The sequence below is a fragment of the Arachis stenosperma genome, chromosome 4, assembly GCF_014773155.1.
Source record: "Arachis stenosperma cultivar V10309 chromosome 4, arast.V10309.gnm1.PFL2, whole genome shotgun sequence".
Lineage (NCBI taxonomy): Eukaryota > Viridiplantae > Streptophyta > Magnoliopsida > Fabales > Fabaceae > Arachis > Arachis stenosperma.
In genome coordinates, this window is record NC_080380.1 from 77193613 (window position 1) to 77206915 (window position 13303).

The 13303-nt window shown below is 40.7% G+C and overlaps 1 non-coding gene across 1 annotated transcript; it reads right to left on the reverse strand.

Moving 5' to 3' along the window:
- Positions 1 to 9594: 9594 nt before the first annotated feature.
- On the reverse strand, positions 9595 to 9702 carry LOC130977342 (small nucleolar RNA R71). The gene has a single exon (XR_009085037.1). It is a non-coding gene; the product is annotated as a small nucleolar RNA R71 (small nucleolar RNA).
- Positions 9703 to 13303: the final 3601 nt, after the last annotated feature.

Consider the following 13303-nt stretch of genomic DNA (forward strand, 5'->3'; position numbering starts at 1 on the left):
AGCAGAAATTCCAGGATATAATTAAAGAATAAAACCAGGAAAATAAGTAGGCAAATAGCAAAAGAAGCACATAGTGGCAAAAGAGCAAGAGAAGCATGAATTGAGTAAAATATATGTGCATTTTGGATTGTGTTCAAGTGGAAAAGTCTGAAAATAGAAATCACAATCCAAAATATATGATAAGTGGAAGTTATGTTAATTTGGAAAAACAGTGATCATGCCCTGAGTTAAGAGTTAAAGTAGTTAGGTAAAAAGAGAAGTCAGAAGTTAAGATGGTTAAAAGGTGAAAAAGGAAGTTAGAAAGTGAAAATAGTGAGTTAGTAAAAAGATAGTTAAAGTAAGTGGCATGATGATGGGTTTCCTAGTTAACAAGAAATCCACAAATTGAAATAATAATCAACTCATATTCAAGCAAGGTTTGCAGTTAATTGATGATAATGCATATAGATTAGGGAAGTGGAAAAGGAGAATGAAATCATCAATAATGAAAAGTATTAACCAGGGAATAAAATGGAATAAGAATGCTAGCCCATGCATTCATGAACTTGTTTGGGTGTAGCCGAGTAGTGCAAAATTTAAGATTTCCAAAACCAATACGTGAATGGAAAAAAAATGAAATAATTTGCAGAAAATTGGGCAGCATTCCGGCTAAAATTGGATGTTCCTGAGAAATACATAGCAGGATAAATTAGTTCATATAAAATTTAAATAGTGCTGCAAAGAGAGACAAATAACACGAACATGAAAGAACAGTGTAACAGCAGCACGAAACATGTAATAGCACATGAATAAGATGGTCGTCACAGCAAAATCAGAATCGCAAAATAGACAAAACATGTAGCACGAACGGCGCAATTATCAGGCCTAAATCCCACTAACCATATCCTAGCTACCTAACCTCCTAGAGTCCACTACAATCATACATCTCTAACTATCCTAATTTGAACAGAATCTGAAAAAATATGCAATTGACTAACTAATGAACTAGTAAAGGAAACGGTGTTCGGCGGAACCTGTGAGGGTAGGATCAGAATATGAGATAGAGAGGGGGGTAGTGGTGCTGGTGGCTGCACGGCGGTGGCATGGTGGTGGCACGGCGGCGGTCCGGATGGGGGCAGGGATGGGTATGGAGTACTAGGCTAGGTTGAGGGGGGATGGAAGAGGGGGCGAAGGTTGTGGGGCTGTGGTGGTCTGCGGGGATGGTTGGCGGCGCAGTGGTGGTCTGCTTCGGTGAGGGGCAGTGGCGGAGGTGGGCATTTGGTGAGAGGGAAGGGAGATGAGAGGGAAGGAAAGAAGGGAGGAAGGAAAGGAGGGGGAGTGTCGCGGGGTTGTCTGGTGGTTGGGGTGTTGGGCGCGGCAGTGGTGGTGGTTGCAGAGGAGGTATGGGGTTGCAGAGAAGGAAGGAGAAGGGGGGAAGGGGAAGCGCGATAGGTAGGGTTTCGCGTGATTCTGGGTTTAGTGGATTCAAAACCACGTGAACGCGTGGAACACGCGATCGCGTAATTAGGGTGAAAGGGGTTGACGCGGTCGCGTGATTGGCACGATCGCGTAAGTTGGGTAAAAGATGAGTGACGCGGACCCGTGATGCACGTGAACACGTCATTGTGAATTGTGCTAGACGCACAGTTCCAGCGTCGTTTTAGTGCAACTCTCTGTTTCCATGTAGGAGGCCATAATATCTACGCGACGCGGATGCGTCGCTCACGCTTTCGCATGGGATGAGTTTGTGCAAGTGACACATTCGCATCAGGGATGCAAACGCGTGGGCCAGTTTGTGCTAAACGCACAACAGCCACATGATTCCAGCCCAACTTTCTGGGCGTTGGATCTTTATGCCGATTTCCATTCCACGCCCACGCGTGGGCTGCACACTCGCGTGGGGTTTTTTTTGATGCAGTATGCAGAATGCAAAAAGGGATAAATGCAATTTCTTATTTCACGGTGCAATTTTGAAGAACGAAACTCTCGCGCGATCTAGAATTTTCGCAAATAAATTCTCGTTGAAATTATAGCTTCTAGACCGACAAGAATTCCTTTCTTACAAAATTTTTGGTTGTCACAAGTAACAAACCCCTTTGAAATTGATAACCAAAGTATTTAAACATCGGGTCGTCTTCCCAAGGAATTGCAGGGAGGTATGATTTATTATTGGTTATGGAAAAAGATATGTTTTGGGGTTTTTTAATGTATAAGATAAAAAGCAAGAATAGTAAATGGCAAAAGGAATAAACTAATAACTAGAAAAGCTCTTGGCAAGGTATGAGAACTGGAAGTCCTATCCTAGTTATTCTTATCAATTGTGATGATAATTGGATTTTTCTCCCACTCTAACTACGAAGGTAAGTCAGGTGGATAAATCAATATGAATCCTTAAGTCCTAGTCTTTCCCTTGGAAAGACTAGAGTTAGTGGAATCCAAATTAATCAGCAAAGAATTTCAATTTTCAGTCAACACCTCGAGTTTGATAACTCAAGCATCACCAATTACTTAACCAAAGCCAAAAGGGAAAATTCTAAATTATTTATATCATAAATAAAAGAAACAAATCATAGATCTGAAAATACCTCAAATTATAATAAATAGAATATTCAAATCTAACATGGAAAAGTTCATAATTTAAATTAGAAAAATAAATAAAAGGAACATTGAACCTGTGATTGAAGAAGATGAAATCTTAATTCCTTTAAGAGGAATCCTAATCCTAAATCCTAAGAGAGAGGAGATAACCTCTCTCTCTAAAAACTACATCTAAAAACTAAAATTGTGAATTATGAATGAAAGATCTGATTCTGCTCCACTCCCAGCCTCTAATTTGTGTTTTCTGGGCCGAAAACTAGGTCAAAAACAGCCCAGAAATCGCTGGGGATGAAATCTGCCACGTACAAGTCGCGGCTCATGCACGCGTACACCCCAGGTGCGCGTGGGTGCCGATGGGCTTTTCGCCAATGTGCGCATGCCCGTGCTTTCTGCGTGCGCGTCCTTAAATGCCAGGTCAACTATGGCAAATTATATATTGTTACTAAGCCCCGAACGTTAGCTTTCTAACACAACTAGAACCGCATCATTTGGACCTCTGTAGCTCAAGTTATGATCGATTTAGTACCAGGAGGTCAGGCTGGACAGGTTTAGCAGTTTCTTCAGTTTCTTGTATTCCTTCTACTTTTGCATACTTCCTTTCCATCTTCTAAGCCATTCCTGCCCTGTAATCTCTGAAATCACTTAAAACACATATCATGGCATCGAATGGTAATAAGAAAGGATTAAACATAGCAAAATTAAGACCAAAGAAGCAAGTTTTCAATCATAGAACAAATTCTGGGAAAGAATTGTAAAACCATGCAAATAGTATGAATAAGTGTGCAAAGGTTTGATAAAAACCACTCAATTGAGCACAAGATAAACCATGAAATAGTGGTTTATCAAGGCCGCAATAGCATAGCTATCATCACAGCTCACAGGAGCCATTTACACCCTCTTGGAAAGGTAAGCACAAGCTGAAAAGAAGATAGATGCCAACCAAGAAGAATACGGGTCGAATTTGAAGAACCAAGGTGCAGCAATCTCAAAACTGGAAGCACAAGTGGATTTCTTATCCAAGCAAATCCCAATACCTACACACACATTTCCAAGTGACACCATGGCCAACCCAAGAGGGGAATGCAAGGCCATCACACTTAGAAGTGGAAAAGTGATAGAAGAAGCCACCCAAAACCAGGAAAACAAAGAAGAAGAAGCTGCAGAAAAGCCTGAAAATAGGAAGAAAGAAGAGGCCCCTAGCCCATCTTCACCAAAGCCAATCTTGAAGCCTTATGTACCAAAGGCACCATACCCACAAAGGCTAAGGAAGGATGGGAAGGACAGCCAGTTCTCTAGATTTTTGGAAATCTTCAAAAAGCTCCAAATCAACATACCATTTGCTGAAGCATTGGAGCAAATGCCCCTCTACGCAAAGTTCTTGAAGGAGCTCATGACTAGAAAAAGAAACTGGGGTGAAAAGAAGACTGTAGTCCTAACTGAGGAATGTAGTGCCATCATACAAAAGAAACTCCCCCAGAAAATGAAGGACCCAGGGAGTTTCCAAATCCCTGCATCATAAGGGATATCACTATTGAAAAGGCCTTGTGTGACTTGGGAGCTAGTATCAATCTCATGTCCTTGAACATGATGAGAAAAATGAGAATCAAAGAAGCCAAACCAACAAGAATGGCACTCCAACTAGCTGACAGAACATTCAAGTTTCCACATGAAGTGGTGGAAGATTTGTTGGTGAAGATGGGAGAATTCATCTTCCTAGCTGACTTTGTTATGCTGGATATGGAAGAAGAGGAAAACACTTCAATTATCCTAGGAAGGCCATTCCTAGCTACTGCTGGAGCCATCATTGATGTGCAAAAAAGAGAACTAGTCTTGAGATTACATGAGGAAAAGATGGTCTTCAATGTCTTCAAGGCAATGAGTTATCCCAAGGAAGCAATAGGAAGGAAGTATGGAATTGGAGCAACAAGCACCACGTGAGGAACCACCACAAGGAACCATGGAAAGTTTAATCATGGCAAACCACAAAGACAACAATGAAGAAGAGGCACCGAAACTAGAGCTAAAAACCCTACCTCCAAGCTTGAAATAATCCTATCTAGGTGACAACAGCACCTACCCAAGGATCATCAACTCAAGCTTGAGCAAGAAGCATGAAGAGGAGCTCATCCAAGTGCTAAAACAACACAAGGATGCTATAGGCTGGACACTCACAAACCTAAAAGGGATCAGCCCTTCAATATGTATGCACAAGATTCTACTTGAGGAGGGTGCCAAGCCCTCAAGACAACAACAAAGAAGGTTGAATCCAACCATGAATGAGGTAGTACAGAAGGAAGTGTTGAAGTTGTGGCAAGCTAGGGTGATCTACCCCATCTCAGACAGCCCTTGGGTAAGCCCGGTACAAGTAGTTCCAAAGAAAAAAGGAATCATTGTTGTACCAAATGAGAAGAATGAGCTGATACTAACAAGAACAGTGACCGGTTGGCGCATGTGCATCAACTACAGGAAGCTCAATGAAGCCACCAGGAAGGACCACTTCCCCCTACCATTCATGGACCAACTGCTCGAGAGGCTGGCTGGACATGAATACTACTGCTTCCTTGACGGTTATTCGGGTTACAACCAAATAGTTGTGGACCCAAAGGACTAGGAGAAAACTTCATTTACTTGTCCATATGGTGTTTTTGCTTATAGGAGGATGCCCTTTGGACTGTGCAATGCACCTACAACATTCCAAAGGTGCATGCTCTCCATATTTTCGGATATGATTGAGAGGTTCATCGAGGTGTTTATGGATGACTTCTCTGTATTTGGTAACACATATTCTGATTTCTTGCATCACTTAGCCCTGGTGCCAAAGAGATGCCAAGAGACCAACCTTATTTTAAACTGGGAAAAATGCCCTTTCATGGTTACAGAAGGAGTGGTCCTTGGTCAAAAAATCTCAAAGAAGGGCATAGAAGTAGACAGGGCAAAGGTAGAGGTGATTGAAAAGTTATCTCCACCTTACAATGTCAAAGCAATCAGAAACTTTTTGGGACACGCTGGTTTTTATAGGAGGTTTATTAGAGACTTCTCCGAGGTTGCCAAGCCATTGAGCAACCTACTTGTCTCTAATGTACCTTTTGTTTTTGATAATGAATGCATGTTAGCTTTTGAGGAGCTTAAGAACAAACTTTCCTCTGCACCTATCATAGCACCACGATGTTGGTATCTACCCTTTGAGTTGATGTGTGATGCATCAGATTTTGCTGTGGGTGATGTTTTAGGACAGAGGAAGGATAAGTTGGTGCATGTCATTTATTATGCTAGCAAGGTCCTTAATGAAAATCAAAGGAACTACACCACTACAGAGAAGGAATTACTTGCCATTGTCTTTGCTTTTGATAAATTTAGATCATATCTCATTGGTTCTAAAGTAATTGTATTCACTGATCATGCAGCACTCAAATACTTGCTTACAAAATAAGAATCCAAGCCAAGGCTAATAAGATGGATCGTGCTACAACAAGAGTTTGACATCGAAATTAAGAATAGGAGTGGAGCAGAGAACAAAGTTGCTGACCACCTCTCAAGGATCCTACAAGAGGAAAAAGGAGCGCACCATCTTGCAGTGAATGAAAGCTTCCCAGATGAGCAATTGATGATTATACAAGAGACCCCTTGGTTTGCTGATATAGCCAATTTCAAGGCCATTGGGGAACTACCAACCAACATCAACAAACATATGAAGAGAAAGCTCATCAAAGATGCCAAATACTATATCTGGGATGAGCCATACTTGTTCAAAAAGTGTGCTGATGGGATCTTGAGGAGGTGTATATCCCATGGAGAAGGACAAGAGGTGCTTTGGCAATGTCAATGATCTGCATATGGAGGCCACTTTAGTGGAGAAAGAACAGCAGCCAAGGTGCTCCAATGTAGATTTGATGCCAGGGCATCTAGGCCAGTTTCACTGACCTTTTCTTTACTGTTTTAGGGTAGTTTCATGCATTTTCCTAGTGAATAAGGCAAGTTTTGGGTGGAAATACACTTACACCTTCATTTAAGCAACTATTGTGAATTTTGAATGATTTCAAGAGATTTTTGCCAGAATTGCATGATAACTTGATGATGCATAATCTCATGACTTTGGTTAGAGCTTTGATGTACTTTAATTGCTTGATTTCAGGACAAATGAAGCATGGAAGAACCACGTTAGCATTCACGTTAAGTTAGTTAATGTGACTACTAACGTGGGATGGCAAAGAGCTTGCAACGTTAATGAGAAAAGCGATCACCAATAACGCCTGTGAAGCCATTCATAGCTTACGTTAAGTACCACGTTAACTAAGTTAACGTGGTACTTAACGTAGAAGAAAAAGAGGACTCCACGTTAACGAGAAACATGAACTCCAATAACGTTTCTCCTCAACGTTAGTGGTAAAAGTGAACACCACTAACGTTGGGAAACTAGGCATTGCCCCACGTTAAGAGTCATGTTAACTTAGTTAACGTGAACACTAACGTGGAAGAGGATCAACAACGCCAACGTTAGTGACACTCACTTTTGTCACTAACGTTGGATCATTAGCATTACCTACGTTAACTCTCACGTTAAGATTGTTAACGTGAAAGTAAACGTGGAGTTGAATTCAAAAGAACCAACGTTAGTGACACTCACCTTTGTCACTAACGTTGGGAGATGGCTTCATCACTACGTTAAGAGCCACGTTAACTTAGTTAACGTGGGTTCTAACGTAGGGACTTAAGGCAATTGGAGCGTTAGTGACAAATGTGAGTGTCACTAACGCTCTCGAAGGTGATAGATATCTACGTTAAGAGCTACATTAGCCAAGCTAACGTGAGATCTAACGTAGGGGCAAGAGGCAAGTAACGTTAATGGGAAAAGTGATTCCCATTAACGTTTGCGAAAAGGGGCACAAGCCAACGTTAATGGGAAAAGTGAGTCCCATTAACGTTGGCCAAGGATTGAGTAAGAAACGTTAGTATTCACATTAAGATTACTAACGTTGGAATTAACGTGGGTATATAAGGGTGGAACGTTAGTGGAAAAAGTGAATGCCACTAACGTCCTCGCACCCAAAATGTTACTCAACATTAATCTCACTAAATGCCCAAGCCTAATTCATCTTTCTCTGCAAGCTGGGCCCACTAAAGATGAGAATTGCTTCAACTCAAGGTCCAGAGCCCATATCCAAGACTTGAAGAACTCACTAGAAGATCATGAAGAGTAGTATATATAGGAGTAGTTTTGAACTAGAGAGAAGCTTAGCACTTTTGGGAACTACACTCTGCATATTTACTTTTCTGTACTTCTAGGATTGATTCTTCTTTTCTGCAATTTTTCATTTCTAGAGCTATGAACAACTAAACCCCTATCATTGGGTTAGGGAGCTCTGTTGTAATTTGATGGATCAATTATAGTTTTCATTCTTCTTCTTTCTTTTCTCTTGATCTTACTAGAAAGCTTTCGATCTTAATTCAATTGGTTAGTTGTCTAAGAAAAGAAACTCTCCATAATTGGATCTCCTTTGAACCTTGGAAAAGGGATGAGGAAATCATGCTAGAAATGCTTTCTCATGTTGGACCAATTTGGGGTTTGGATGGATATTGTGACATTTAATCCTCCCAACACTTTGATTTGGAAATACATGTGGTATAATGAGTGACCACACTTTCATCTCTTCCCATGAGCAATTAAATCAAAGAATTGGGTAATTGTTCAAGCTTAGAGAGATTGGATTGCCAAGGAAGTGGGATCCAATCACTTAAGATTGCCAAGGAGATTAATGAATGCATTGATTGAGGAAGAGATGAGAATGAACTTGATCTGGAGAATGCAACATCTCCTAAACCCAATGATCTCCCCATTTCTGATCTTACTCATTCTATTTACTTTTTGCCATTTAATTTCCTGCTCATTACCCCAACTCCCCATTTAAGATTCTGCACTTTAATTTCTGTTATTTACTTTCTAGTCATTTAAATTTCTGCATCTCAATCTCAATTCTGTTTAGCTCAACTAGCATATTCTTCTAACTAGAGTTGCTTGACCAATAAATCCATGTGGGATTCGACCTCACTCTATTGTGAGTTTTACTTGACGACAATTCGGTATGCTTGCCGAAGGAAAATTTGTTGAGAGACAAGTTTTCATGCATCAAGTTTATGGCGCCGTTGCCGGGGATTGATTTTGTATCAACAATGATTAAGTTAGAAGATCACTAGATTGAGCATTTTTTTATTTCGTTATTCGTTTCTTTTATTCAGTCAATTTACTTTAGTTTATTTTTAATTTCTTCCTCACCCCCTATACCCTCTCTATTTTTTGTTCTCTTTTTCTTAGTTGATCATAATTCAGCTCACTAACCCACTAACTGTTTGATAAATTGCATCACTCACACTAACAATTACTCTAACAAGAATAATCTTCACTATACCTCCTGTGTGCAATCTGTTTGTTGTATGACAGGGAGAAGAGAAGGAGTTTCAACATCCTTTGATTTAGAACCTGAAAGAACCCTTTGGAGACTAAGAAGGGAGGCAAGAGGAAAAAGGATTATTGGTGCTGAGGAAGAGGAAAAGTACTTTGAACCCAACATGGAAGAGAATTTGGAGAACAATCATGAAGAAGAAGCCCATAATCATGTCAGAGAAGGCCATGCAAACCGGGCTGGGCAAGAAAGGAGGGTCTTAGGATCCTATATCAATCCTAATCCAGAAAATTGTGGAAACAGCATTCAGAAGACCACCATACATGCCAACAATTTCGAGCTAAAACCTCAGGTCATCACCCTGGTGCAGAATAATTGTTCATTTGGAGGAGGTGCTCAAGAAGATCTTAATCAACACTTGACCACCTTCTTGAGGATTTGTGACATAGTGAAGTCCAATGGAGTCCACCCGGATGTCTATAGGCTGCTCTTGTTCCCTTTTTCACTAAGGGACAAGGCATCCAAATAGCTTGAATCCTTCCCAAAGGAAAGCTTAACTAATTGGGAAGAAGTGGTGAACAAGTTTCTAGCAAGATTTTATCCTCCTCAAAGGATCAATAGGCTAAGAACTGAGGTGCAGACTTTTAGACAACAAGATGGTGAGACACTTTATGAAGCATGGGAGAGATTCAAAGATTTGACAAAGAGATGCCCACCAAAGATGTTTAATGAGTGGGTTCAACTTCACATCTTCTATGAAGGTCTTTCCTATGAGTCAAAGAAGGCTGTGGATCATTCATCAGGAGGGTCTTTAAATAAGAAGAAAACCATTGAAGAAGCCATAGATGTCATTGAAACAGTTGCTGAGAATGACTACTTCTATGCCTCCGAAAGAAGTAACACTAGAGGAGTAATGGAGCTGAACCACATGGATGCACTGTTAGCCCAAAATAAGATGTTCACCAAGCAGCTAGCAGATCTTATCAAGAAGGTGGAAGAGAACCAAGTTGCAGCAGCCATCATCTCATCACCAGCTCAAGAAGAGTAAACATAAGAGAAGAAGGTGACTGGGAGCAAGCCAACTATGTAGGAAACTCACCTAGACAAGTCCATGATCCATACTCCAAAACTTACAACTCTGGATGGAGGAATCACCCCAACTTTGGATGGGGAAATCAACAAGACCAAGGGCAAGATCAGAGACGCCACAACTTCAACTCCAACAACAATGTTATTCATCAAAATACCTCACAGAAATATTACCAACATCCATCTAACCAACCTTCTCAACTACCTAATCTCAACCCACCATCATTAACAGATGATAGGCTTTCAAAGATTGAGGCTCTACTTGAAAACATATGTAGAGAAGTCCAAGACAACAAAGTGTTTAAGGAAGAAGTGCGAGCTAATATCAAGAACCAAGGAGAAAACATCAAGAGATTGGAGTCCCAAGTAGGGTACCTATTTCAACAAATTCCCAAACCCACTAATGGATTCTCCAGTGATACAGAGAAGAATCCAAGAGGAGAAACAAAGAAAGTGAGATAGGAAGAATGCAAAATGATAACTACAAGTGATGAGGGGAGTATGAATGGAGTAGAATACCTCTAAAATAACCAAAAGGAAAGCCAGGAGGAAGGAATCTGCGCAACTTAGCTTACATCTAAGGAAAAGCTAAAGAAGAAGGAGGTATTGAACCCATATGCACCTTTTCCCCACAGGCTTAAAGGTGGTGTAGCAGGAAGAATGTACTCAAGGTTTCTTGATATGTTTGCATCTCTAGATGTAAATATACCATTCATTAAAGCCCTCCAACAGATGCCTTTCTACATCAAATATATAAAGGAGCTACTAGCCAGAAAAAGTCCATTGAAGGGTGGACAAACAATCAAGATGAACAGAGATTGTAATGCTCTCATTCAAACAGGGCCACCCATAAAGAAGGAGGATCCAGGGAGTTTCCACATTCCTTGTGCCATAGGAGAAATAATGATTGACAAAGGGCCTTGTGACTTGGGAGCAAGCATCAACCTAATGCCTCTCTCCCTCATGAAGAAGCTCCAAATCAATGAACTAACTCCTACTGTTGTAATTATCAGATTGGCTGACAAAACTCAAAAAAAAGCAGTAGGGGTGGTTGAAAATATGCTGGTGAAGGTTGGGAGCTACTATCTTCCCACAGATTTTGTTGTTCTGGAAATGGATGAGAATCCTATTTACCCCATCATTCTGGGAAGACCCTTCCTAGCCACAGCTAGAGCACTCATAAATGTAGAACGAGGAGAGTTAGTGTTGAGAATACAGGATGAGCAGCTCACTTTCAATGTTTTCAACCTCTCACAAGAAGCAGATCATGAAGACAATAAGTTGATGGAGGAACCAAACGAGGAAGCACAAACAACACAATTGGAAGCTGGTGGACGAAATTGTGATCCTCAAAGTTGGTCTCTTTATATTTGTATGAAATCAAAAATACCCCAAAGAGATCATGGTGTGATGAATTGGGATCTTAATAATCCCTGGTGTGATCAAAACTCTGTTCAACTTAACCAGCAAGTGTACTGGGTCATCCAAGTAATACCTTACGTGAGTAAGGGTCGATCCCACAGAGATTGTTGGTATGAAGCAAGCTATGGTAACCTTGTAAATCTCAGTTAGGCAGATTAAATGGTTTATGAGGAGTTCAAAAATTAATAATAAACAGAAAATAAAATAGGATAGAAATACTTATGTAAATCAATAGTGGGAATTTCAGATAGGCGTATGGAGATGCTGTGCTCCTCTTGTATTTCTACTTTCTTATTACATTCATCCAATCCTTCTTACTCCTTTCCATGGCAAGCTGTATGTAGGGCATCACTGTCGTCAATGGCTATTTTTCATCCTCTCGGGAAAATGGTCCTATGCGCTGTCACTGCATGGCTAATCGTCTGGAGGCATCACCCTTGCCGATGGCTACATCCCATCCTCTCAGTGAAAACGGTCCAAATGCTCTGTCACAGCATGGCTAATCATCTGTCGGTTCTCAATCAGGTTAGAATAGAATCCCTTGATTCTTATGCATCTGTCACTAACGCCCAGCCTTCAGGAGTTTGAAGCTCGTAACAGTCATTCAATACCGGAATCCTACTCGGAATACCACAGACAAGGTTAGACTTTCCAGATTCCCGGGATCCTACTCGGAATACCACAGACAAGGTTAGACTTTCTGGATCCCAATGAATGCCGCCATCTATCTAGCTTATACCACGAAGATTCTGTTGGGGAATCTAAGAGATATGCGCCCAGTCTAGAGTAGAACAGAAGTGGTTGTCAGTCATGCGCGTTCATAGGTGAGAATGATGATGAGTGTCACGGATCATCACATTCATCAAGTTGAAGTGCAACGTATATCTTGGAATAAGAATAAAAGAGAATTGAATAGAAATTAATGGTAATTGTATTGAAACTTGAGGTACAGCAGAGCTCCACACCCTTAATCTATGGTGTGCAGAAACTACACCGTTGAAAATACATAAGTGAAAGGTTCAGGCATGGCCGAATGGCCAGCCCCCTCAAACATGATCAATAGCCTCTTAAGATGAAGAATAAAACAAAACTGAGACCAAAGATGAAACGTGGTCAAAAGACGACTAATACAATAGTGAAATGTCCTATATATACTAGACTAGCTACTAGGGTTTACATGAGTAAGTAATTGATGCATAAATCCACTTCCGGGGCCCACTTGGTGTATGCTTGGGCTGAGCTTGATCTATTCATGAGCTGAGGCTTTTATTGGAGTTGAACGCCGAGTTATAGCGTGTTTCTGGCGTTCAACTCCGGGTTATGACGTGTTTCTGGCGTTTAACTCCAAACAGCAGCATGTACTTGGCGTTGAGCGCCACTTTACGTGGTCAATTCCCAAATAAAGTATGGACTATTATATATTTCTGGAAATCTCTGGATGTCTACTTTCCAACGGCGTTGAGAGCGCGCCAATTGGAGTTCTGTAGCTCCAGAAAATCCATTTCGAGTGCAGGGAGGTCAGAATCCGACAGCATCAATAGTCCTTTTGTCAGCCTTTTTCAGAGTTTTGCTCAAGTCCCTCAATTTCAGCCAGAATTTACCTGAAATTACAGAATAACACACAAACTCATAGTAAAGTCCAGAAATATGAATTTAACATAAAAACTAATGAAAACATCCCTAAAAGTAGCTTGAACTTACTAAAAACTACCTAAAAACAATGCCAAAAAGCGTATAAATTATCCGCTCATCACAACACCAAACTTAAATTGTTGCTTGTCCCCAAGCAACTGAAAATCAAATAGGATAAAAAGAAG